General features: G+C 29.7%; 1 protein-coding gene across 2 annotated transcripts in view; it reads left to right on the forward strand.

Annotated features, from left to right (window-relative positions):
* The first annotated feature begins 4,212 nt into the window (after positions 1–4,212).
* LOC129909194 (protein sidekick-like) overlaps positions 4,213–26,222 on the forward strand; it is a 174,114-nt gene continuing 152,104 nt past the window's right edge. Inside the window, exon 1 of one of the 2 annotated variants that reach the window (XM_055986221.1) lies at positions 4,213–5,903. The gene's annotated coding sequence lies outside the window, so the exon portion shown is untranslated. The remainder of the gene's footprint in view (positions 5,904–26,222) is intronic. The other variant, XM_055986220.1, reaches the window with a different exon arrangement.

A 26,222-nucleotide genomic window follows, 5' to 3' on the forward strand; every position in this document is an offset into this window, starting at 1 on the left:
GCTGATTCCGAAAAATCTAAAATCAAGGCAATCTGACGTCTCTGAAAAAAAGTTATACCTGTTTTTCATCTGTCAACTCATATTATTATAAGAGTTGCAAACTTACTGCCGAAAAACCCTTAAAAGTTATGGTAGATGAACCAAATTTTGCATGAAGTTTTTAAAATCCATCATTATTAAAAATCAAAACAATCCCTTACAAAAAATATATATACCTACGAAATAATGGTATTTTTTGATATAGGGGCAAATTTTAGGATATGCACTAAAGAAGATTCTTGTTCATCTTAGGAATAAGTGCAAATAGGCTAATTTTTTTATTTTAATCTTTGTTTGGATATTCTTTAACTACCCTCAAAAATCTAAAAAAATCTCATGTCCGCAAGTCCTAATTTTTTTGGTTTGAAGATAAGATGCAGATTTTAAAAAATTGAAAAACTACACTTCAGATATTTGTGTCAGATCAACATGAATAAGGTGCATTACTTTTCAGGGATGGTCAGGTTGACTTGTTTGTGAGTTTTGTTGGAATTAGTGTTAAAAAATACCTTTAAATCATGTCGCTTATGTTGGTATACATATAAAAATTTAAACTTTTCTTATTAATTTTTTAAAATCTGCACCTTATTTTCAAACCAAGAAAATTAGGACTTGCAGACATGAGATTTTTTTTTATTTTTGAGAGTAGTTAAAGAATATCCAAACAAAGATTAAAATGAAAAAATTAGCCTATTTGCACTTATTCCTAAGATGAACAAGAATCTTCTTTAGTGCATATCCTAAAATTTGCCCCTCCATCAAAAAATACCATTATTTCGTAGGTATATATATTTTTTGTAATGGATTGTTTTGATTTTTAATATTGATGGATTCTAAAATCTTCATGCAAAATTTGGTTCATCTACCATAACTTTTAAGGGTTTTTCGGCAGTAAGTTTGCAACTGTTATAATAATATGAGTTTGCAGATGAAAAACATGTATAACTTTTTCCAGAGACGTCAGATTGTCTTGATTTTAGATTTTTCGGAATCAGCATTAAAAAATACCTTGAAATCATGTATCATATGTGTATATAATACCATAGCCTTTTTTTGCTAATTTTGAAAATCTCCATTTCGCGATATGACCTTGAAATCGCGACAAGCGGACATGAGATTTTTCTAGACTTTTGAGATATGTTATAGAATGGCAAAAGGAAGATATTGAGCAAAAAAAATTTCTACTAACATTCATTCCGAGGTTAAACCCTTATTTAACTGGATTATTTATCGAAATAATGCGCCATATTTCTAATAAATAGCACCAATAGTTTTTAATTGGCAGTTAATGTTGAAAGTTCGGCCTTTTTTGGAAAACAAGCAAATTTATGTAAGAACTACGAAATTCAGAAAAAATATTTTTCGTGCATAAACTAACGGGGTTTTATTTTTGGATTTTAAGAATGCGCCTAAAAATAAATATTAGATAGCTTTTTGTTTGAATTTTTGCATTTATATACAAAAATAAATTATTTAAACTTTTTTTTTTACTGCGTAAATTTCGAAATAACTAAGCAAATAATGAATTTATTGAATTTTTAAAAAATACGTGTTTTATTATAGCTAAAGCCCTTTCGATTTACATTATTAATTTTAAAATTTACGATGTTGGGTTACAAGGGGTTAAAAGTGGATCCTGTGTGTCCGAATGCCTATCTCAGGCTACAGTCTAAACAACTCAAACTATTTGCTTCAAACTAATTATAGGTGGGTAAGGGTCGCTTCAAAAATGTATTTGATCAATTTTTATAACTTTTGAGTAGCCTTCAATAATAAATAATCTCGCCATTTATGGACCATATATGCATCATTGAGTTCAATGCTAAAATTTTGTTATTTTTAAAACAAAAAATTTTTTTTTTTTTTTTTTGAAAAATCAACTTTTTGAAAAACGGGTTGATAATATTTTTTTAATTTTTAATTTCTTCAGAAAACGTACCAAAATTTGTTTGGAAAATTTTTTGAAAAATTTGTCTGGAAATTTTTTTGAAAAAAAAACGGTTCCTACCTACAATTTTCAAAAAAAAAAAATTCCAAAAAGTCTTTGTTACGAAACAAACTAAATGGCACAAGTACTCAGTTTTATGATTAAAACAAATCAAAAAGGTTTTTTTTTGTTGTTTTTTTAAAAAGCATTTTTTATGGTCCCCTCGACATCGAGATCATTACAGTGTCGAGAAAAGGAATATGAAGCCAAATTGAGAGGTACAAAATCACATTTTAGCTATGCATTCCAAACAAATTTTTTTTCAATAACTTTCTTCGGTTCGTTTTGGACTGACATCTCGAGTCAAATGCACCTCTAATTCATAAAAAGTATTATGCGCTATTTGCATGATATATTGCTACCTACTGATACTGAAAAATCCCGTAGCTCTCATGAACCCCAACAACTGTGCCCTAAAAAAAATAATGAAATGTTTGACCAACATTTTTAAAACGGCACTTTACTGTACACAGTTTTATTTTTTCAACAATTCATTCAATCATCTTAAAATACATAAATTCTTTTTTAATAATATAAGTTGTTTGATTTTTATAATATTAGATTTCATTTTGTATCTCAATTTGAAAAACTAAAATATGTCAACCACAATCGCAATAGGTCACTGTGGTGTATACGTAATTTTTTTTATTGAACATTTTTAGTTACTTGCAACCTATTGTTGAGATATTGGTAAAACTAATTGTGTGCTAATGAAGGGTGAAATATTTTCAAGTTTAAGCTAAAACTGCAAAATAAAAAAATTAGCAAAATATCATAAGATTAACTACCTTTATTGATTGGAATTTTTATTGATTAAAAAACTGAAAACAGTTGTTTTTAGTCCTCATATTCTTAAAGATACAAATGTATTTGCAAATATTAAGTTAGGTACCTGTCCTATAAAATATTTTTTGAACTTATTTTGAGACTTTTGATTACACGTGATTTAACAAAAAATAATGGACCCTCTATTTTACATAAACAAATATTAAAAACACGTTCATTATTTCTAAGAATTTGAGCTCTATTTTCATTCTTAGAAATCTGATTTTCCATATTTCCTTATTAAACCCTACACGACTCGTATGTTAACCTTCAATTTTTCAATTCTCCATCATTTACTGTTTAACTCCCATGTAATTAATCAACTGGACACAATCATTAAAGTTAACAACCCACAATTTCACTCGAAATAAATTTCTTTTAAATTTATTCAATTGCCTTCAATGAACCAACCAACGCCCATATCAAGCATACACATATCATAACTCCCAATAAGTAAACATTATTCAAAGAAAAAAAAAATTGACCTCTATTTATCAACACTCACTCACAATAACAACAATACCAACGACCATATCCTCTTTTTCCAGCCAAAAACAAATACAGTAATAACGGAATGAGAATCCCACCACCTATAGTCAAAAAAAAAATATATATATATATAACTTCACAAATATAATGTGTAGTAGAGTTGGTACATTCCTCAAAGCACCTCGCTCTCTAACCTGACTCATTATAAACGCCTCCAGCAGTCATACATAGAATAATATATAATTCCGTTGTCCTTCCTGTTCATGAAAATCTAGTATGTAGGTATAGTTCAATAGTTTGCTTTTTTTTGTAGGTATAAGTTCCTAGTAATATTAGGCCGGGTCAGTAGCCCATCATTACTTGCAGCTTGTATCTTAGTCATAAAAAATGCATAACCGTTAAACATAATTTCAATATATTCTTCCTCTTTTTTTTTTTTGTTTGCTGTCTCAGTGACAACGCGAGTTCAGCAACAGAAATTCCCTTTTCAACATGAGTAATTCAAGGACAATAAAGAGCTTTTACAAATGAGCTTTTACTTTTTCATATCAAAACTTTGCTCCCTTTTGGGGTATTCCAGTTTGTCAGAATTCTCCATGCGCCGATAAGAATATCCCTTTAAAAGGATATTTTTCAATGAGAAATGTCAAAAATCTTCTCAAAGTTTCACATCCTTGCTGAAATGCTGAACTGTAACAACACACAAAAAGCTTTAGAAAGAGAACGAATATATCAAAAATCGAGGGGTATTCCATATGAAAGTGTAAAAAAGAAATAGAACAAGAGAGATAGAAGACGTTTAAGGTAGGTACAATTACAACAACAACAACAGGAATTTCACAGGAAAATTCCCTTTAGCAATACACAAGTAATTATTATTGAATCAGCTTCAAAACGCCTTGAACGTGAATATCCGTATTCTCGTGTATCGTCGTCGTCGCATGCTATACCTATCGCTCGGACTGTATTTCATTGGTTTTTTTTCTCGTTCATCTCATTACGTTGGATGTTCGTTCGGCTAAAGCAAGGACCTTGTTTTTCACCTGCTTCGATAAGTGAGTTAGTTTCGCGGATGTCAATTATATTCGTTTTCTTTTGATCAATAAAATAAATTTCACAGAAAAGAAAAAAAAAAAAAACGGTTCGGGATTTTAATCAACGTCAAAGGAAAAGCTTTGTAAATAAAAAAATTTAACAAAAAAAAAAAAGGAGAAAATACAAAACTTTGGTATGTCCTTGCAAAATTTCAATCAGAAACGTGACTGCGAAAAAAAAAATAGCAACCAAATTATAAGTGATAAGTTTCCTGTTTTTCCTCATTTTCTTTAATTCTTCCTCTTGTTGGTTTTAGTCGTCGTGTTGTTCGTTCCACTAACCCAGAGTTCTGTTACGTTGCGTAACTGTAATAGCAGTTCACGGAAAACAAAATACAAACAAAAAAAAACTCCTTCGTGCCATCGTGAGTCCTTCCGGATAGAAGGATAAAGCACAGTAGTTGTGTCTTCCTCATTCCGTGTATTATTTTTTTGTTGTTGTTTTTGTCTGTTATCCTTTTCAATAACAAAGCAAATAGAAGTTCATTAAGTCAAACTTCCTCTTAACGTTAAGTCTGCACGGGTTATATGTTCGTATAGGAACAATGACACAGTGATTACGTAGTATAATGGATGCGATAAGTGCTTCTTAACATAGAATAATAATTATAATTGTGCATGTGCATCTCTAATCTTGTCCTGGAATAAATATACAACCAACCGGAAGAGATCCTGTTTTTTTCACACGAGAGAATAAATAAACGAAAAACAAAAAAGAAAAACTCCCTTAGAGTACTTGGTATTGGGACAGAGTCATCATCATCACACAATCTTCTCTCATTCTATGTTCGGTCACCCTGATGATGCCAATGAGTCTATGTAAACATAAAGCTCTTGGGTTAAGTTTTTTCAATTAACGAGAAAGCCGTGTTTTATGAGCTTATACACAAAAAAAAAGTGTTAAGAATTACAAAAAAAATACAAACAAAACAAACAAAAAAAAAAAAAAAAAAAAATTGAAAAATTGTAAACAAGGTTGTTTGAGAGCATCCTTTGGTTGTTTTGTGCTTAATGCTGTTTGTTGAATCCTTTTGTCTATTTGTGCTAAAATTTCACCCACAAAACCCATTTCACGTGACGAATAAGTAGTTAGTGTGTAGTTGAGAGTAAGTGAGCAAATAAAAGCACTGTTTTTTTTTTGTTTTTTGTTTTGTGTTACAGTTGAATTGTAAACAAGCAAGTTGGAAAAAAAAATATTAGTGAAAATGCATGTGAGAAATGTCAAACAAACAATTGACAGTCAAAGTGGAAAAATGATGATTAACAACGTCGTCAGTCGTCCTCGGCATCGTCCTCGCTTTGCTGTTTTGTAAACACATTTTTATTGTTGTGCGTTTTTGTTTTTGATTTTTTTTTTTTCTGTTTCTCTGTAAGTGAATATTGAAACTTTAATAAATGAGTTTTATATTACTCAACAATTAAGGATACTTAAAAAAGGATAAACACAAAGCGAATGGAAATTTTTGTACGTAAGTTTAAAAAATTTATTTGTTTTTTTTTTACATAGAAATTGGAAATTTTTAATTTATAAACTCCCATGTACCTACATTCCCAGTAAAAGTAATTAATTAGTGAAGGTTTAAAACCCAGATTTAAAAAGTTTGTGTTTTTTGGTAGGTAAATAAGAGTTCTAAGAAGCGTTGAAGTATTATAAATACCATGACGGATTGAACTTTAATTTATGTTTAATTTGGAATTAGCTTCAAAATATTCAGATCTCAAAATATTTATTAAATGCTTTAAAAATTGCAAAAATCCAACTAGTTGAACTGCAGAATTATTTCAGACAAATAAAATAATTCGATTTTGATCAAATTGATGATATCTTAAAAACCTTTCTATTGGAAATTTCTTTAGCTTTTTAAGATCTCGATAAATAGTTTTAATTAAAAACTAGTCTTTAAGAACAAAAATTAACAAAAGCTTACATTTCTGTTCTATTTTATCATTTTTACGTTGATATTATTTGTGGATTTGAATACTTGACATTTTGAGGTTAATAGAATAAACGAGAGATATATATTGAGACCGAATTAATTTAATTTTACTAACATCAAAGGATGCACAAAGTAGTTTAAAATATACAGTTTAAAAAACATTAATAATTACGGTTAAAAAAAAACTTTTTAAATTAAATTTCTTTTGTTAATGCATTTGAGTTCGAAAAACAAGGATGTTCATTAGCCAGCTATAAACTACTTTGCCAAAACCAGAACCACTGGATTTTATTCACGGCTTGTACCTACTACTGAATTTTTTTCGAGAAGTCAATAATAAATACAAATTGAAATGCACTACTATTTCGCTTGTAAAGTCGTATAAAAAGTTTCTTAGAATCTTATGAAAATATAATATTTTACTATCAATTTCATAAAAAATATTTGTTAGAACTCTAACATTATGGTTATTCGTAGAAATTAATCATTAATATTTTTTTTGTTTGTGGAGCTTGCAAATTAATCGGTGATTGGAATAAATTAATAAACACTTTTAAAAAATCAAATATTGCATCAAAAAACGAATAAATTCTCCAAAAACGAGATCTATTTAGCTATCGTTTATTTATTGACGATTATTGAGAAAATAAAAAAAAAAAAAACAATTTCAATTTCTGAAATCGAACCTCAGACACCCGAGTAAGAGGCAACTACTTTTTTTTTTTTTTGTTTTTTTTTTTTTAATTCATTTTTATTTTTCATCATCTAAAAACTATCTTAAAGCTAGACAAAAATTTATAAAAACTAGCCTACTTATCAAATACTTACAACTTACTTAATGGCCCTATACGGGCACTCTAAGTCATTCTTCTATTTTCTTAATACTGATGCATTTCGGCCTTAAAACTAATTTAATTCAAATATTTATTTCATGGTTTTATTTTTTCCAAGAAATAATTTTAAAAAAAACTTGGATTCTGATCATTATTTTTTTTACTTATTTTTAAAACTACTTAAAACTACTTAAAAACTAGAACAGCCACAGCAAGCAATTTTTTTTTTGTATTTTTTTTTTTTGTATTTTTTTTTGTATTTTTTTTTGTATTTTTTTTTTTTTGTTTTTTTTTTTTTTGTATTTTTTTTTTGTATTTTTTTGTAATTTTTTTTATGCATTTTTTTTGTGCCACCCCGACTGTCCCTACTTAAAACTAAACACCTAAAACTATGTGAGCTGACCAAGGCATAAAAAACAAAGACCACTTTAACATATCAAATTACATATTACTAAGCCACCAAAACTGGTTCCCCTGCTTTACCCTATCTCTTCGGTCCCGATCGGACACAGTCCTAAGAGGCAACTACTAAATCACCTAGACTAACACGACTTCTAAGGATACGAAAACTTTTATTTAAATAAACTATTAAGGAAATATTGAATCAGAATTGATTTAAAATAGTTTTAAAGATTTTCAAACTGTAAAACGATTATCATCGATTCGATTACACTGGTTAACAAAATTAAACTTTTTTTTTTGTTGGCGAAATAAAAATATGCTTTTCTGAAGGTTTTCGGTATGCTGAACTCGAATCCGAAGTCAAAAAAATTAATCAGCTCCCGTTTTTGAAATTTTACCGTTAGAAAGTGCAGTACTTCGGACCTTATTCTTTTATATAAGGCAAATTGTTTGAACTTATTTAGTAACGGTTTCTATTAGAACTATTTTCCACCTTTTTAAATCTGTTTAAATCTTTTCGATATCTCTTTTACTGCCCGAGATATAATCAGTTGTTTGGTATTTTTATAAATTTTATAACGTCATTATCTCCATTATGATATATGAACCAAACCCACTTACCTACTTCATTTTAAAATATCTCGGGCAATACAAAAGATATTGAAAAGATTTAAACAGGTATCGAAAGATGGAAAATAGTTCTTATAGAAACCGTTACTAAATATGCTCAAACAATTTTCCTTATATCAAAAGAATAAGGTCCGAAGAACTCAAAAAATCTTTTTTTTTCCATTTTCTAACGGTAATATCTCAAAAACGGTAGCTGATTAGATATTTCTGACTTTGGATTCGAGTTCAGCACACCGAAAACCCTCAGAAAAGCATATCTTTGTTTCGGCAACAAAACCCTTGTAAACCAGTGTTATCGTTTTCAAAATTACGGAATGACCCCCCTGATTTTTCATACATCATTTAGACTTTATTATACAAAAATAAAGTCAATATAAACCAAATAGATATTCCTAGGAATAAGCTCCAACTGATGTTTATTTGAAAATTGGCCCTTAACCGATTCCAAATACAATTAACAAAAAAAAACTGTACATTTTAGATTTTTCAAAAATTTTAAATTTAAGTTTTGAAACCAAACCAATGATTATATTTAAGTGTTTTAAGTGTCTTTATGTATCAACATAATATACCAATATTTTGTTTAATAAAATTATGTTTTTCTTGCAATATAGGTACGAAGATGAGATAACAATTAGACATGACATTCAAAAAAAGAAATTCTGTCTTTCTGACCGTCTACAGGCTAAACTACTACACCGAGGGAAAAGCCACCATAAAACAACGTAAAATCAATGAAAACCACATTGATTTAACTATTATTCGGAATGATTTTGCGTTGAAGATGAATATTTTAAAATCAACCTGGAAAAAAGGTTAATTTTTGATGGTTTCGTATCTTAAAGTCACATAAATCAAAGTAGTTCAACTTTGAAACAAAAACGTTTCAACTTCAATTTATTTTTTCCCTCAGTGTAGAGCGATTTTTTCAAACTTTGAAAGTAACAGGTTTGGGGTAATTCCTTCGAGGTCAAATTGAAACATATTTTTTACGGACCAAAACGGTACATATTAAAGATACTTTTTTCAAAACGGCTTTTGATAAACAATGTATGTGTGTGTGTGCGTAATCTACATAAACGCTTACATTTAAAATTAAAAAAAAAAAAATCGTTTTTTTTTATTTCTGAATTTCTCGTAAACGACATTAATCAAAACTTTTATACAGAATCCTTATACACTCCGGCTCAAATTTAACGCACATCCTATTTATTTTACAGTAAAGTCATACTATTACTTTATGCCACAGTATTATGGTAATTTTCTCAAATGAGACATTAGTGATCTTATATTCAAGGTATGGAATAAAATGTTTATGGGGAAGATTTGGGAGAGATTTGCTGAAGTCTGTCTGCTAACCCGTGAACCTTTTAGAGAAGAGTCATACATTTTCATGCAGTAAAATCTGCTTTACAACACCTACGGAGTAAGTGAGCCTTCCTAGATCTACGTTAAGTACTCAAAGTTACTTGACTGATGTTTTCAAACAGCATCCGGTTCCAATCACCCTTAGATTTGGTCCACAGTTTAGTCTGATGCACGATAATGCATCCTAGAGTGGTTTAAGAATATCTTCAAGATTTCAATATGCCGGCTAGGGATTGAATACACAGAAATCTGGATTTGAATTCAATAGAACATGTCTAGGAAATATTAAAAATATGCATTCGCGACCGAAATCCACCTCCAAACAGTCTTCATCAACTGAAAACTGCAGTGAAAAAAGTGTTACAACAAAACCTTCAAAAGTTAATCAGTGGAATGAACAGACGACTCCAGGTTGTCATATGCGCTAGAGGAGACAATACCAAGTATTGAATTAAATTTATTGGAAAGAACTTTTTTTAAATTTTTTTTCTTAAAAAACAAAAATTATGTTAATATCATTTTTCAGATGATGGTTGATGAATTTTATCGAAATTTTGCTTTTATGTGTTGGATAATATTTTTATAGAAACCAATTTTTTTTTTTTTTTTTTTTGAAAAATGTATGCATATTCTGAGTGCTGGGAGAGAAAATAAGATATTGTTCTTAAAAATCTATTGTATAAATAATAGGGTGGGTCAAAAAAATCGAAATTCTTTTTTTTTGATTTGGTACTCCGAAAAATCGATTGCTTAACACCTCTAGAATATACACACCAAATATGAGCTCTTTACATTAATGGGAAGGTCCTCCGCTTTGCAATTTTCCATTTTTACATCAAGCTTCTACTAAAAAAAAATAATTTTTTTGTTAATTGACTTTTTAGCAAATTTCTTTTCATATTCTTGTAGGAAATTAAACGCTCTACAAAAAAGGCCTTATACACTTTTTTCGTTTATCTAACCGTTTAATAGATATTTGAGGTCCAAAAATCGAGAAAATCTTTAAAAATTCGTTTTTTGTTCTTAATTTTGTAACAAATTGAAAAATTATAATAATTAAACGCGCAAGACATATTCTTGTTGGAAATTGATTGCTCCACAAAAAAGGTCTTATTAACTTTTTTCATTAATATAACCATTCTAAAGATATTAGAGGTCAAAGTTAAAAAAAATTATAAAAACATTTTTCCAGTTCACTGAAAATTCAGTATTTTCAATTTAGCAAGATATATTCTTGTAGGGGCTTAAACGTTCTACAAAAAATTCCTTGGCATCAAATTCATTGCTTTAACCGTTTAGAAGATATTCGTATCCAAATCGCAATGCATACGGGTCATAAGAAAACTATTGAAATCAGTGAGCATTGGTTTGGATACGAATATCTTCTAAACGGTTAAAGCAATCAATTTGACTATTTGTCAATTTGTTAATTTGAAAATAATGAAGTTTCAGTGAATTGGAAATTTTTTAAAAATATAAAATATTTTTATACTTTTGTTTAACTTTGACCTCGAATATCTTTAAATTGGTTAGATGAATGAAAAAAGTTAACAACACCTTTTTTGTGCAGCAATCAATTTTCAATAAGAATATGTCTTGCGCGTTTGATTATTATAATTTTTCAATTTGTTACAAAATTAAGAACAAAAAACGAATTTTTAAAGATTTTCTCGATTTTTGGACCTCAAATATCTATTCAACGGTTAGATAAACGAAAAAAGTGTATAAGGCCTTTTTTGTGGAGCGTTCAATTTCCTACAAGAATATGAAAAGTCAATTAGTAAAAAAAAGAGTGTGTGTACACATGTACACGCGACTGAAGTTATACTTCTCATTCAGTATATATAAATGAATTTCATTTGATATTTTTAATTTCTATTATTAAATTAATTAATCCACACTTCGTTTTTTCCTCCTTGCGTCCATGTAGTTTTCAATTTATTCTGTGAAATTTACTCATGTTGTGCGGTTCAGAACGTACGGTATATGCTTAACGAAAGTAAACAAATTGCGCATAAAATATGCTATATGGTAATTTTATGAGGATTGTGTGTGCTTCAGCACTAGTAGTAGCAATATGCAACTTGCAGGGTTGCTACAAAGCTCAAAAGTGAGCTGAGCTCAGCTCGCAGCTCAGCTCAAATTTTGAGCTAGCTCACTTTTGAGCTATGTACCATAGCTTAGCTCATTTGAGCTAAGCTGAAAGTGAGCTGAGCTGATGGTTGAGCTGAGCTGTTGGGTGAGCTAAGGTAAAGTGAGCTGAGCTGAGCTGTGATGGGTGAGAGGATACATTGATTTTTATTTGGAAAGTATAATGAAATATGAAGATATTTTGAACTTTTATATAACACCATAGCTTAAGATGTTTGGTTCTAGTTATTGATGGAATTATTTTAACACATAGATATTTTTATAAATAAGACAGATAATTTTTCGTGATCTTTTCTCGTGGTGTTTTTGATAGTAAATATATTTCTATTTTTTTAGTAAAATATTTCTTTTTTTATCATAAAAAAAAATTCCGGTACAATCCGGTTTTTCGACTTTTTTCAAAATTCCGAGAAAATCGGTTTTGAAAGTTGGGGTAAATTTTTTTTTTCGAAAAATCCCCGAATCTTTAAACGCTCCTGGAAGCAAAACCGCTTTAGAGCAATTTTTGGGAGTGATGCCAAATGATAGCTTGTGTCATGGGCCTACGCTTTGCACATTATCAGATTTTTAAAAAATCGCCTTCCATGTTAAACCACTACATCATGCCTTTTTTTCAGAATCGCGCATATTTTTTTTTTACTTTTAAGTTCTCCAGGTTTGAGAACGCGTGGACCTACAGGAATGAGAGTTGTACCCAAATGTAGGTTAGAGTCCCCGCTACCTTTTGGCATCAAAAAATTTTTTTTTCATTTTCTTCAAAATTCCGAGATATAGGCGTTGGAAGTTGGGGAGCTCACTTTCGGCTCAGCTCACTTTCAGCTCAGCTCAAATGAGCTAAGCTATGGTACCTAGCTCAAATTTGAGCTGAGCTGTGAGCTGAGCTGAAATGTGAGCTTTTTGCAACCCTGGCAACTTGCCACATGGAAATTACCACATGCAACTTGCCACATGCAACTTGCCACATGTAACTTTCCACATGCAACTTGCCAAACGCAACTTGAAACATGCAACTTGCCACACGCAACTTGCCACATACAACTTGCCACATGCAACTTGCCACATGCAACTTGCCACATACGACTTGCCACATGCAACTTGCCACATGAAACATGTAACTTGCAACGTGTTGTGTGTTTTATGTTTGCCGTACTGCGGCGTACTGCATTTTTAAATACTAAAGTACTGCCTACTCTAAAGGTGAAACGACAGCCCTGCTACCCAGGGTGATCGCGTCATAATCCCTTTGACATTCTTGTCAAAAAGTAAATTTTCATACCCACCCTCCCATAAGAAGTATAACTTCAAAAATTATTTGTTAAAAATGGAAAATTGCAAAGCGGAGGACCTTCCTATTAATATAAAGAGCTCATATTTGGTGTGTATATTCTAGAGGGGTCTAGCAACCGATTTTTCGGAGTACCAAATCAAAAAAAAGAATTTCGATTTTTTTGACCCACCCTAATAAATAATAATGATGATATGACCGTTTCTCTAAAGATAAACAATTATGCGACTTTTTCTGTTATTTCCGAGTTTTTGTCTATAACGTAAGAAGCAATCCAAATTTGGCAATTTTTATTCAGAAATTTCCTATCGATATGAACACTTTGAAAAATTATAAAAATAAATTTTTTTTTTCTTGTATTAAAATAATGTTTTTGATACACAAAATACTTACCAAAAATTGGTTTCTTAATTCCTGCACAAATAGGTATACTACGTCATACTTGTACTGAAAAAAAAAACATTTAAAAAGTTTTTAATTTGCATCATTTCAAACCAATTAAAGAACGATTTATTTTGGTAAAAAAAAAACAATAAGAGTACATTTTTACTTCCTCGAAAACTAGATTTAATATAGCAATCGTTTTTTTTTTTTTAATAGGTACCTACGGATAAATGTCAATTAAGATTTTTGTAGAATTATGCAAACAAGCTGATGCCATTCTGAGAATTTGAGGCAATCATTTCAAATAAACTGAATTTTTTAGAAAAACTAAAGAAGTTTTTACAAAATTTATTTTTACGTTTTTTTCCTTTTAAATAAATACAAATAGCTTAAATGTTAAATTTTATATTTACCTGCTGGAATTGTTATAGCTGTCAGAATTGGTTGAAATGTTGTTGAATGAGTATTAAACTAATATAGATATGAAATCTAACAAACTATTAGGCCAATTTATGCATCATTGTTTAAAGAAATATTTTTTTTTACAACTTTTTAGAATAAAATTCATTCTACTACATTATAAATTGGTACTAATAACATAGATTTTTTGCCTTTTTGGAGTTATCACAAAATTCTATCGTAACATCCGTGGGAGTTATGTATACTCAGATAATCGTACTCCGCCCTTAACAAAAAAATAAAAAAAAAACAATAATTTTAAATACGAAATAACGTGTTCGGTAAAAATCCAAATTACTTTGAGGGCATGGTTAATTCTTCTTATGACAATATTAAGTCACCAATAAATTAAATTCATTCGTTCTTTGCTTCCAAACTTGAGTTGCATATTAATTACACCAATTTATTTTTACCATGTTTTCATTAAGAGAAGACACTGGTGATATTTTTTACCTCATTCAATTTTTTGTTGTATTTTATATTTAAGTTTATCGATTCTCTTAATAAAAACAAAAAAATAAAAAAAAATCAGTCAAACTTGTGAAACAAAATCTCACAACAGGATTTATTAACTCCTTTTCAGTTTTAATTTTTGCAATAAATTAATAACGAAAATCCTCCACTCTTCAATAATTGATACAATATTAATCCAAATATACAAAGAAAATAAAATTTTCATAATTTATCGAACAAAATAAAAATAAACTAAAAAACAAGAGAAAAAAAAAATACAAAATGGTAGGCATAATTTTCATTATTATAAAGCTTTTCTCCCAATACCAATACACTTTTATAATATTCGACAAGCATATCTGGCGCTTATACAAGCGAGTTTCCCAAAAAATTGTATCTTTTAATCCTACTGAAAAACTTTGTCTGTCATCGTTGTTTTAAATTTTTTTTTATATTTTTATTTTATATTTTGCCACACACCTTTAATGAAGTACCAAAAAGAAACAAAACAAAAAATTTCCCATTTTTATAGCTCACAGTTGAAAACACATAAAAATCGAAACAATCGACGAGAAAAAAAAATATATATTTTTTCATTTTGGTACGAAAAATTATAAATTCTTGAAAAAAAAAAACAACAAAATGAAAACATATTCAGAACAAAACAAAAAAAAAATGAAAAAAAAATCTACAAAAACTTTTTCAGATTCATCAGCATCACACACAAACGCAAGAGAAAAATTACCGCGTGTATAACTTTGGCATAATAAAAAGGCTACCACCACACTACCCACCTCCATTTCAGTCAGAATTTTGTTCATATTTTTTTTTTCTGCTTAAAAATATGTTTTATGTTGTGTTAGCAGTTAGCTTACCCTACTCTAACTTTAGTAATGTTTTTTTTAACTTATTTTTATGTTTCTCTCATATTTTTCATTCACAATAATATCATAATGGTTAACTTCTGGTTTCGTTATTTCAATAATAAACTCCGGGCAGTTTAATTTGAAGCGGAACTAACAACAAACCACTACCAACCCCGGGAACACCCAAAGGATTTAGTTCCAAAAAAAAAAAAAACATAAAAAAAAAACTTTTTTTTTAAGTTGGGATTTTTTTTTTATTATTCCTCCTGGATTTCGTCCTTCTTCTTTTATTCACAACCTTGCTCGCCCCTGGTGTGCACAAAACACATACCTACACAGAGTGAATTCACAAACCGGAAGCAAATTTAACAGAACGGCCATTTTATCACCACCACCTGACAGTGACACGGTGATGGGCATTATTACAAAAAAACACGAAATAGAGTTACGGAGTTTGGTGTACCTAGTAAATTTCAGGAAACATTAGATACAATCCTGGTGCCATTGCATGGAATGAATGATAAACGATCTTTAGGAATAGTCAGTGCTGGGTTAACATGAAGAGAAGAAATGGGTAAATTTATAAAGGCCCAATCGTTCAATTGCTGAATAATAGGCTACACGAATAATGGATAAAATAGGAAAAGGAAAAAGGAACTATTTACTTTATGGGTTTTTGTTGGTAAAATTTTTTAATACTGTGCACTTGCTTAAACTTGGATTTTGTTCAATCGGATTGCATTAAATCACAAAGTTTTATGAGACGATATGGAAACGTTATAGGTCGAACTAACTTCCACAAAAATTATTTCTGACTCAAAGTGTAGATGAGACCCTCTTTATTAATAATATACCCAAATTAGATATTCAAACTTTTGGAGCAAAAATGTTTTTTTGGCAATATAGATAAAAATAATTGTCAAATTTTAAAGTACTAAAAATATAGCAATATGGGAGTCAAAAAATAGGTAATTTTGCACTCAATTATGAAATTATCATTTTTTTAAAAGTTTTTTTTTTTTTTGAAAAATCGTACAATCAAAATATAAAGGATTTTCAAAAAATCTATAATAGGCTAGTGTCAAAACAGCTTAAAACAGTGAAATTTAGAAAGTTATGTAGTTAACAAAGGGAAAATTCGATTGGATCGCAACAGATGCCTGTGGGAGGGAAATGAAGGTAAAAAATGGGCTTTTTAACGATTTTTATGCAAAACTATCCCTCTTATCTATAAAATGTAAAAGTTGTTGAAATTTATAAACTATAACTTTTATTTGAATAGTTTTTTTGCTTAACCTCAAAAATATTAAAAAATAAATGTCAATGTTATGTTTCAGGAAAGCTTGAACTTTGAAAAATATTAATTTTTTTGTTTTCAAAAAAATTTGTTTGAAAAAATTACCATTATTACCAAAAAGTTGTTGAAAATGTAAGAGTTTGAAGAGTTTAAAACAGATTTTTTGAAGAAATATATTTAAAAGAGAGCAAATCGCACCGATTCTTTTTTTTTCAAAATTCCTATTCCAACATTTTTTTTTGAAAAATGGTAAAAAAAATTAAATTACCTACTAATTAAATTACTATAATATTTTATATATACATACCTATATTATTTATTTTTTATTTTGCATTAGAGCTACTTGTACCATAAAAGCAAGTACGCGCAGTTTTATCAGTTATAAAATATCTTTAATAACCCTTTCTAACCCAAGCTATGAAAATCAATATTAAAAAATGTTTTTTTCGTTATTATCGGGTCAAAAAGATCACAACTAAGAAATATGAACCGCAAAAAGTTATTTTCCAAAATAATAAATAGCAAAACTAATGTGTTTTTCTCATGTTACATGTTAGTAACATGCACTGCCTATGACCACCAAAAAAAGTCGGAGAACTGAGAAAATAACTTTTTATGAAACTATAATGTATGCTACTTCTTCTAAGCAAAAAAACAAAACACTTTCTGCGTTAACATTTTTTATATCTTTTTTCAAAATTATTACCATATATAAAAAAAAATTTTTTGCAAAAAAAAAAACTGAATTTCAGTCCCTTTCTCGATAAAAAAAATTAAAGGTATGATATTTGACTAACTTTTTGTAATAATCCAGTAACTAGGCATTATTATCTTTCAATTAAGCCATCGTAACCTAAAAAATTGTTTAATTTAATATTTTTTTACGAATTTTTAAAACAATGTTACATGAGAGTAACGCTGGGTCCGAAAGGGTTAACATTTTTGAGATTTTTAAAATTAACAAAAAAACAGTCGAAATGTTTTTGTCCATTCTTATTAAATAAATATCTTAACTGTTATTTTTGTTTTTGGTTTAAAAATTTAAATACCTATTCCAATTTGTAGGTATATAGAAAATATTTAGTGACCTTATTGAGGAAAATTTATCTTTCACAATCAGAAGAAATAAAGTTACCCAATAACTTATTTTGTTGAATAAAATGATGTCAAAGTAAGAACGAAAAATAAAAGCATTAAAAAATGATAAAAATAGTTTATTCAGGGAATAAACAAAAATAAGTAGTCGTTATTAATTCTTGTTTAAGAGTTAAATTAAAATTTTTATTTAAAAAAAATTACACCGAAAAACATAAAAGCAGTTATAAATCGAGAATAACGCGAAAAAGAGAAAATTACCTCATAAGTTTTTTGACTAATACCTACAGTGACAGTGGGACACCCAGTATAGACACGGTGCCTCTGATATGAATTTCTAGAACCTGCTCTTATCTTCTAAGTGCGAAAAATATCATTCTAATTCATCAAAAGTTTTTAACTAGCTACTCGTTTAATTTCTGCCTCTGATCTCTTGATACTCCAGCCACTATTTTGAGAATACTTATATCAATTTAGGCCTTCTAATGGTAGGTATAGGAAGGTAGGTATAGTTATTTTCTTCTGTGCTGTAACACGTAGATGTGCTGTGCATTTAAGGTGTCTTAATAAAAATTTAGTCAGAAAAAAAAAATAGAAGCCTGAAATAACCATATCTACGAATCAACTACAATATTTTGTACTGTATGAATTTAGTACATATTTCCTGGAAAACAAAAACTAATTGGATGAAAACTATATATTTATAAAAGAAACTCTATAATTGCTATTTGGTTTTTGCAAAAATATAAAATTCTTTATGTTTCTTATTATATTTCTTGTGGAGAGTTGTAGGTACATAACAATTATAAATAATTTGTTTTTATCATTTTTGTGTGTTGATTCGAGTTGTATATTTGCATACCTAGTTAAGGATTAACTTATCTTTCTTGTACAAGCCGCTCTCATTGTCTAAGTTTTGATTTCTAATTCCAAAGTGTTATTTCAAACAGAAGGTTGTATGAGAGGTCTGTAATATTTCAATTATTTTACTTCTATCAAACTCAATTTTCAAACAGATATTGGATACAATTTAATTGTACAAAAATGTATCTTCAATTTTTAGTTTAAGGAACTCATCAGCTTCAATTTTTAATTCAAATAAATCTAACTTTATAACATCACATGTGTGTAAGGTTTATATCAGAGTTGTAAAAGATTGCAATCTTTTTTGAATGCAATCTTTAATGACTTCAATCAAAAGATTGCATTCATTGACTTACATTTGAGACTTAGACTTCAAATATTGCAATCACCAATCATTTTCCATGAAATGATTGCAATCTTTTTTTTTCCCCAATCAATTGACTGCATTCAAATGATTGCAGTCTTTTGGGACTGCATGCAGTCTTTGCATTCTTTTTGCAATCTTTCCATTCCTTGGCAGTCTTTGCATTCCTTGGCAGTCTTTTGCATTCATTTGCATTCCTTGGCAGTCTTTTGCATTCATTTGCAGTCTTTTGCATTCATTTGCATTCTTTTGCATTCTTTTGCATTCTTTTGAATTCTTTTGCATTCATTTGCATTCTTTTGAATTCTTTTGCATTCTTTTGCATTCTTTTGCATTCTTTTTGCATTCTTTTGCCACACCCACACCAAACGTATGGATTTCACAAAAATTTTAACATTTTTTTAGTTCAAGGATGAATTTGATAGTTTTAAGAATTAAGTTCAACTATAGTATCATTGTCTGTGCAGGAGTAATAGTACAGTCAAATAAAGGGAAAAAGGGGTAAGCCTCGAAATGAATTCTAATAATAATATTTTTTTTGCTTAATATCTTCGTTTTGGCATTCTATAACTTCAAAAATCTCATGTTCGGAGGTCGTGATTTTTAAGGCCAAACCACAAAATTAAGATTTTGGAAATAAGCAATAATAGACAATGGTATTATTCAATGATGAAAAAAAAACTAAAATCCAGGAAATCTGACGTCTCTAAAAAAAGTTTTAACTCTTTTTCATCTTTCAACCTAAATTATCAAAACACTTGCAAACTTACTACCAAAAAACATTTTAAAATTATGGTAGAGTAACCAAATTTTGCATGAAGGCTTTTATATCCATTAATCATTAACAATCATAACAAAAACATATCTCTGAAATCATGTATCATATGTTTATATAATACCATTGTGGTTTGGCCTTAAAAATCACGACCTCCGAACATGAGATTTTTGAGGTAAGTTATAGAATGCCAAAACGAAGATATTAAGCAAAAAAAATATTATTATTAGAATTCATTCCGAGGCTTACCCCTTTTTCACTTTATTTGACTGTACTATTACTCCTGCACAGACAATGATACTATAGTTGAACTTAATTCTTAAAACTATCAAATACGTCCTTGAACTAAAAAAATGTTAAAATTTTTGTGAAATCCATACGTTTGGTATGGGTGTGGCAAAAGAATGCAAAAAGAATGCAAAAGAATGCAAAAGAATTCAAAAGAATGCAAAAGAATGCAAAAGAATTCAAAAGAATGCAAAAGAATGCAAAAGAATTCAAAAGAATGCAAAAAGAATGCAAAAGAATGCAAAAGAATTCAAAAGAATGCAAATGAATGCAAAAGACTGCAAATGAATGCAAAAGACTGCCAAGGAATGCAAATGAATGCAAAAGACTGCCAAGGAATGCAAAGACTGCCAAGGAATGGAAAGATTGCAAAAAGAATGCAAAGACTGCATGCAGTCCCAAAAGACTGCAATCATTTGAATGCAGTCAATTGATTGGGGAAAAAAAAAGATTGCAATCATTTCATGGAAAATGATTGGTGATTGCAAAATTTGAAGTCTAAGTCTCAACTGTAAGTCAATGAATGCAATCTTTTGTTGGAATTGTGTAACTGAATGGCAATGACTGCATTCACAAAAGATTGCATTCTTTTACAAGCCTGGATATTAGTGCGTTTTTTTTATTTGTATTTGTGAAATGTCTTTACCTAACAAAGTTAGAAATTGAATGCAATTCAGTTAAGATGAATTCAAAATTGTAACTCCCTCCCTTATCAAATAAAATTCTATACTATAACCCGTATGCATATTAACTCTCTCTCTCTCTCTCTTTTGGTTTGTGTTGTGTATTGTATACATTTTAAATAAAAGTCATCAATTAAATGATGAATGTATGGATTGATGAATGCACAATCAGGCTGATGTGGATGCGTAACGTTTATTTTATAAACTTGGTGATGAATTTTTTGGATTTTTTTTAAGAAATGCTGAAATTCTGAAATAGTACCTACAACAAAAATTAATGACAAAAACTGTTTTTCAGTGAAAATTGGTAAAAATGTTACATTTACTACAGCCACCAAAATCTAAACAGTCTAGGTATAAGAACTTTTTAGGTGAAAGGGTGTTTTTTTTTTTGGAAAATAAAGTCGATTGAAATCAATGCTAGGACCCTTACAGATTTTATAGAAAATATTGAATATGCCATGTTACCAATGACGAATGGAAAAGGTTTTTAATTTGAACATGAAACCATGTGAAAGGGTGTTTTTTTTTTTGGGTGTAGGACAGAATTTGGGTCTATTGCAAAAACTAAGTAAGTAATAATACCTAATAGTAACTTACTGAAATTCATCAATTATGTTACTTTTGAGATTGGAAACAAGAATCTAAAGTGTCTATAAGAACATCATGGTTAAAAGGGTGTTTTTTTTTTTTTGTATGTGGAATAAAAATTAATGGGCATAGCGTTGCATTTGGGTCCCAATTTTGGGATAAAAATCAAGAATAAAGAGACTTCATAATATAATTTTCGGTGGTGTTTTTTCGAAGAGGTAATAAATTCTGTAATAAGAACTTACCTTCAAACTAAAAAGAGTATCCCGAAAACTTTGTATTCCTTGTGTTGTATTTGGAAAATTACCTTGATGTGTTTGATGATAATTATTTTACTTAAGAACAAAAAAAATTCAGTCAAAGAGTAAAACGTGACTTTCAAACTAAAAGCAACTACAAAATTGTTTTACTGAAAAATCCTTGCATTTTTTTTTTAAATATTTTAAATCTCTTTTTTCTCAATTCTTTATCTCGCATTTTTTTTTTTTATTTTACTTTCATTTTCCAAGTCAAACAGTTTGGTTTTGCTCCACGTTTTCGTATGACACATGATATGACTTAAAGTTTGTTATCAAGAATTTAATTCATTATGAAAGGCATCAGTTTTTCCAGGAGAAATAATTTTATGTTGGAAGATTAGTAGAGAAGTGCAAAAGATTACCTGGAAGTAGAAATAAACAGGATAAAACAAATGAACTAGTTCGTCCCTGGAAATAATGCGTTAAAACAGAGAATCATCAACTGAACCATGGCAACATACTACTCGTAGGTATAATATGACCAGTCAAATGGGGCAGCACAAATACCCAGGGATTTATGTAGGTACATAATCTAGTATTTCAGTATATTTCCTAAAAATGGGTTTTGGTGACGGGCGGGTTTTATGGTTACATATATAAGGTTATAGGATAGGCTAATCGAACAGAGGCTCTCCCTATAGAAAAGTTTTACTGATGCGAAAGGATTCAGCATCGATAGTTGCTGGATATTGTAAAATCCCTAACAATTGAAACAGGTGAAATAATAACTAATGAATGTCCCTTATATTGCGCTGATACCAAATGCTGTCACATAAGCTGGTCGCTTGGATGGCAGTTAAAAGGATTTTTGTGTTCAATAAGTGAACGTAATCGCATTTTGTGGTCGCGGTGCTAGTGATGAATTTAAGCTTTTTCCAATGAAAGAAAGTGCCCGATTAACGCGCTCGTTGATGAATGCCAAAGAATTGTTTTTTTTTTTTTTTTTTTTTTGTCTAAATTAATTTTTGGAAAATTGCGAATTGCGCATCCTTTGAAGTAAAGTGCGAAACATTGTCACTGAATTGCAATTAGATTCATTGAACTGAGTTGAGTTCAATGTGCAATCATTAAATTTTATGGTTTCTAATTTCGACTTTTTGCAGAAAATATAACAATAATTAGATTTTATTTGGCATTTAGGATTTTCATATTAATTTTGGAAACCATGTTAGTTCTCAGAAATAGCTTAAGGATTATAAATACAATGTATACATTTATACACTTCTTCTGCTCAAAATTAACGCACGCTTTTTTCTTCTGTATTTTTCTTTCTGTTTTGTACCCTTTTAGAACCTTTCAGAATACAAAAACTTAAAAAATATGGACAAATTACCTAATAAAAAAGTCGGATTTCTTAAGAAAAAAAATTTTATCTCGGTTATTTATGGAATATTCTCAACAATGTTATACCTTTTTGAAAAGAGAATTGAACACACCAACTTTTAAGGTAACTAGCCGAAGCATCGTAGTGTATTTTTTTACACTACGGTTCATTGAATTAGAGCACTGTAAAATTTTTTAGTACTTAGTTGGGCAAAAAAGTAATTTTTGCTTTAAAACTGATGCAGCTGAGTTAAAATTTTTTAATGCATTTGTTAGCAGGGTTATTCAAGGTTCCGTAACAAAAGAAAAAAATGAGAAAACTTAAGATTTGTAGTCACGGCACATGAAAAACCGTCACAGGGTGACCATTTTTTCGACTTTTTTTCAAATGCCCATAACTCACAAAATATATGGCTGCGATTTGTTTTATTATTTTTCTGATAACTGTCACCACCTACCCTATCTACCGTTTTCATTTCGACGCTAACTTTTGGGACACCCTGTATGCAGACTTTTGCTATTTTTTAGAGATGCAAGACATATATCCTTATCAAACATACGCCAAACTTTCAGTTAGGCTATTTGAGAGCAAAGAAAAAGAATATCTTGTGAACGTTTGATCGGTTGACGGTTATAACTGAAGATTGAAAAAAAAAACAATCTATAAAAATTAAGTAAACAAAATTTTACGACGTAATAAGGCTAAAAATTCAAGACACTTTGTATTGCCAGAAGATGATTGACCTTTTCGATTATTTTAACGACCATTATGGACTTAACATTCATGATTTTTATGTTTTAAAAGGCAGAAACTTTTTTATAAAAAATGAAATTGTAGGTATATTGGCAAAAAAAGATAAACTCACCTTAAAAAATAAAAACTGTTAAACCTATAGAAAAGTCTATAAAAATTTTGACAGTAAAAAATAAATTTCTGATAAAAAGGATACGTTTATGTATACTTTTTTTTGCATAATAAATCCGAAATGATAATTCAAACTTTCTCCTACTTTTTGATTCAATGTGTTCCAAAGGCACTCTAGATCTATCTGTTTATTACTTTCTTATCTTAACTATGCAAGACCCATCCGTCGTTGTAGTTCCATAAACTTCAGTTCCCCAAAGTAAAACGAAATAAAAAATTCTTTCCAAAGTGAATCAATAAAACTGGGTGACACAGTAAACGACCGACAGTCAGTCAGTCAGTCACACTCTCTATTGAATTATGCCTAAAAACTTTTCCTATAAAAATGATTTCCTCCCACCAAGTTTATGAAACAAAAAAAAAATGCGTTAGGGTGGGCAATAAAAATGACTACTTTTTTTTGGAAAACTTTAGGAAATTAAAATATGCTGATATGTAAGTGGTTGGGGGACATGCGCGTACATAAAAAATTTCTTCTCTATTTTTTTCCCAACAAAAAAAAAAAAAAGAATTTACCCGAAAAATGGAAAAAATATTAAGACAAAGTGGCAGACATGTGTTGAGTATAAATTAATTTCCGCGGGGGTTTTATTCTACACCGAACACGACAACATATACAATGTAATTAAACTTTTAAAAGTACTCCCAAATGGACTATTTAAATCTTAACCTCCATACCAACATCACAGAGCACAGATATATAGTATATACCTTTATTGTTATATTTTGGTTGGATAAGAGGAAATTGATTGGCCTATACAGCTTTGAGGTCGAGTGCCTCCATGGATTTGGCTGAATTGATCAGCTTATTCCCATTTGAAATTTAATTACCATAAATAATTTATTGCTATTTTCGGCAAGTATATACGAGTATATTGTAGGTTTCATGTTGAAGTTTAGGGTTTTTGGAATTAAGTGGGTGCCCATATATTATATTGGAAGGTGTAGGTAGGTGTAGTAGGCTAGAAAGACATATGTTGCTGTAAGGACTTTTTTCCATTTTATTGTACTTAAAAGGCTATGTATTAAGAATATGGTATTTTATTGTAGAGGTTGAGTTCAACAAAAATATAAAAAGAAAGCATTACTTTCCTTTGAGGCTTCTAATACTACCAAGTAGGGTTTTTTTTAGGTTAAGATTACCTAACACTGTAAAATTATTAATTTCGTTTTTATAGGAGTTTTATAGGACTCAGCTGGAAGTGATGTTTGATGTTTTAATGCCTTTAATTAAGCAATAAAAAAACGCAACTCAAAAAGCCTATTTGATAAAAGGATTTTCGACACGACCGCATTAAACCGCAATCATAAAAAAATATAAGAAATGCCTCTTAAATGAGGAGAGTCGAGGAGAATCGAGTTAAAAAAAATTTTAGTAGGTATTTATCAATATTCAATGTCATATTTGAAGCAAACCGAGTAAAAATAGAAATTGAATTTTTAATGAAAAAAAAAATCATTTCTTGGCCGCCGCCGCACCACAGCCGCACAATCGCTGTTTCATTTGCGGCTGTGCAAAAAAAAATTTTGACCATAGTGCGCCGGAATGGAATCTTTAGATTATGGTGCGGAGGTGGTGCTGCGGTGGTGCTGCGGTGGTGCGGCCGTATAGAAATTTTAGATCATGGTCGTTGCTGCGGCGGAATAGAAATGTTTGATCATTGTGCGGCGTTGGTGCGACGGAATATCAATTTTTGAACATGGTGTGGCTGTTGTTGCGGTGGTGATTCAGATCTCAAAAAGCCGTGTCACAGTCCTGCGGTTGTAGGTGGGTGGCGTTCTATTTTTCGTCGAGAATGATGCAAAGAATGAAAACCTGGTGGTGGAAAGAAACAGCTGCGAAATGTTGATAATATAAACGCAAAAAAAAGTTTCCCAATCAATCTTTATGATCCCAAAAAAATATAAAGACTATATTTTGGAGAATTTTCGGATTACTTTTCATGGGGCATGTCTCGTTGGACATGTCTAATCGGACATGTCTCATCGGTTAAATCTCTGTAGTTCTGTTCATAGTTTTAGTATCGCTTCCAATTTTAAACATCTAATCAGGAATCGCATAGTGAATTGTTGCATTTCGGTCAAGTTTTGAAGAGACTTAACAGATTAAAATAATATCTCCCACGAAAATAAATAATAAATAACTGTCCTTCAAAATCTAAACCCCGATTAATGACGCACTTTTCTGTCATCCACTTAACTCGTCAATTTTTTTTTTTCGACTCAATAAAGTTTTGTTTTCGTTTCAGTGTCCCTCTCTCAACATCAGATTGAATGTTTTAGATGATTGCTTTTTTCGTTTTTTTTTTTTGTGTTATTTACGTGTATTTGAACCCTTTTTTTTCTAAATTTTAAAAAGAATCTGCTTCAAAATGCCATCGCGTTAATCCGCTTTCAAGAACTCCTCTCTCTATCTGTCACCGTCAATTTGAATTTTTTTTTCTATCTCAACAGAAAAATATGAAAATATTCAAATCCTCACAGAATATGATTCTCAAAGGAATGCAAGAATGTTT

Source organism: Episyrphus balteatus, chromosome 2 (assembly GCF_945859705.1).
Source record: "Episyrphus balteatus chromosome 2, idEpiBalt1.1, whole genome shotgun sequence".
Classification (NCBI taxonomy): Eukaryota; Metazoa; Arthropoda; class Insecta; order Diptera; family Syrphidae; genus Episyrphus; species Episyrphus balteatus.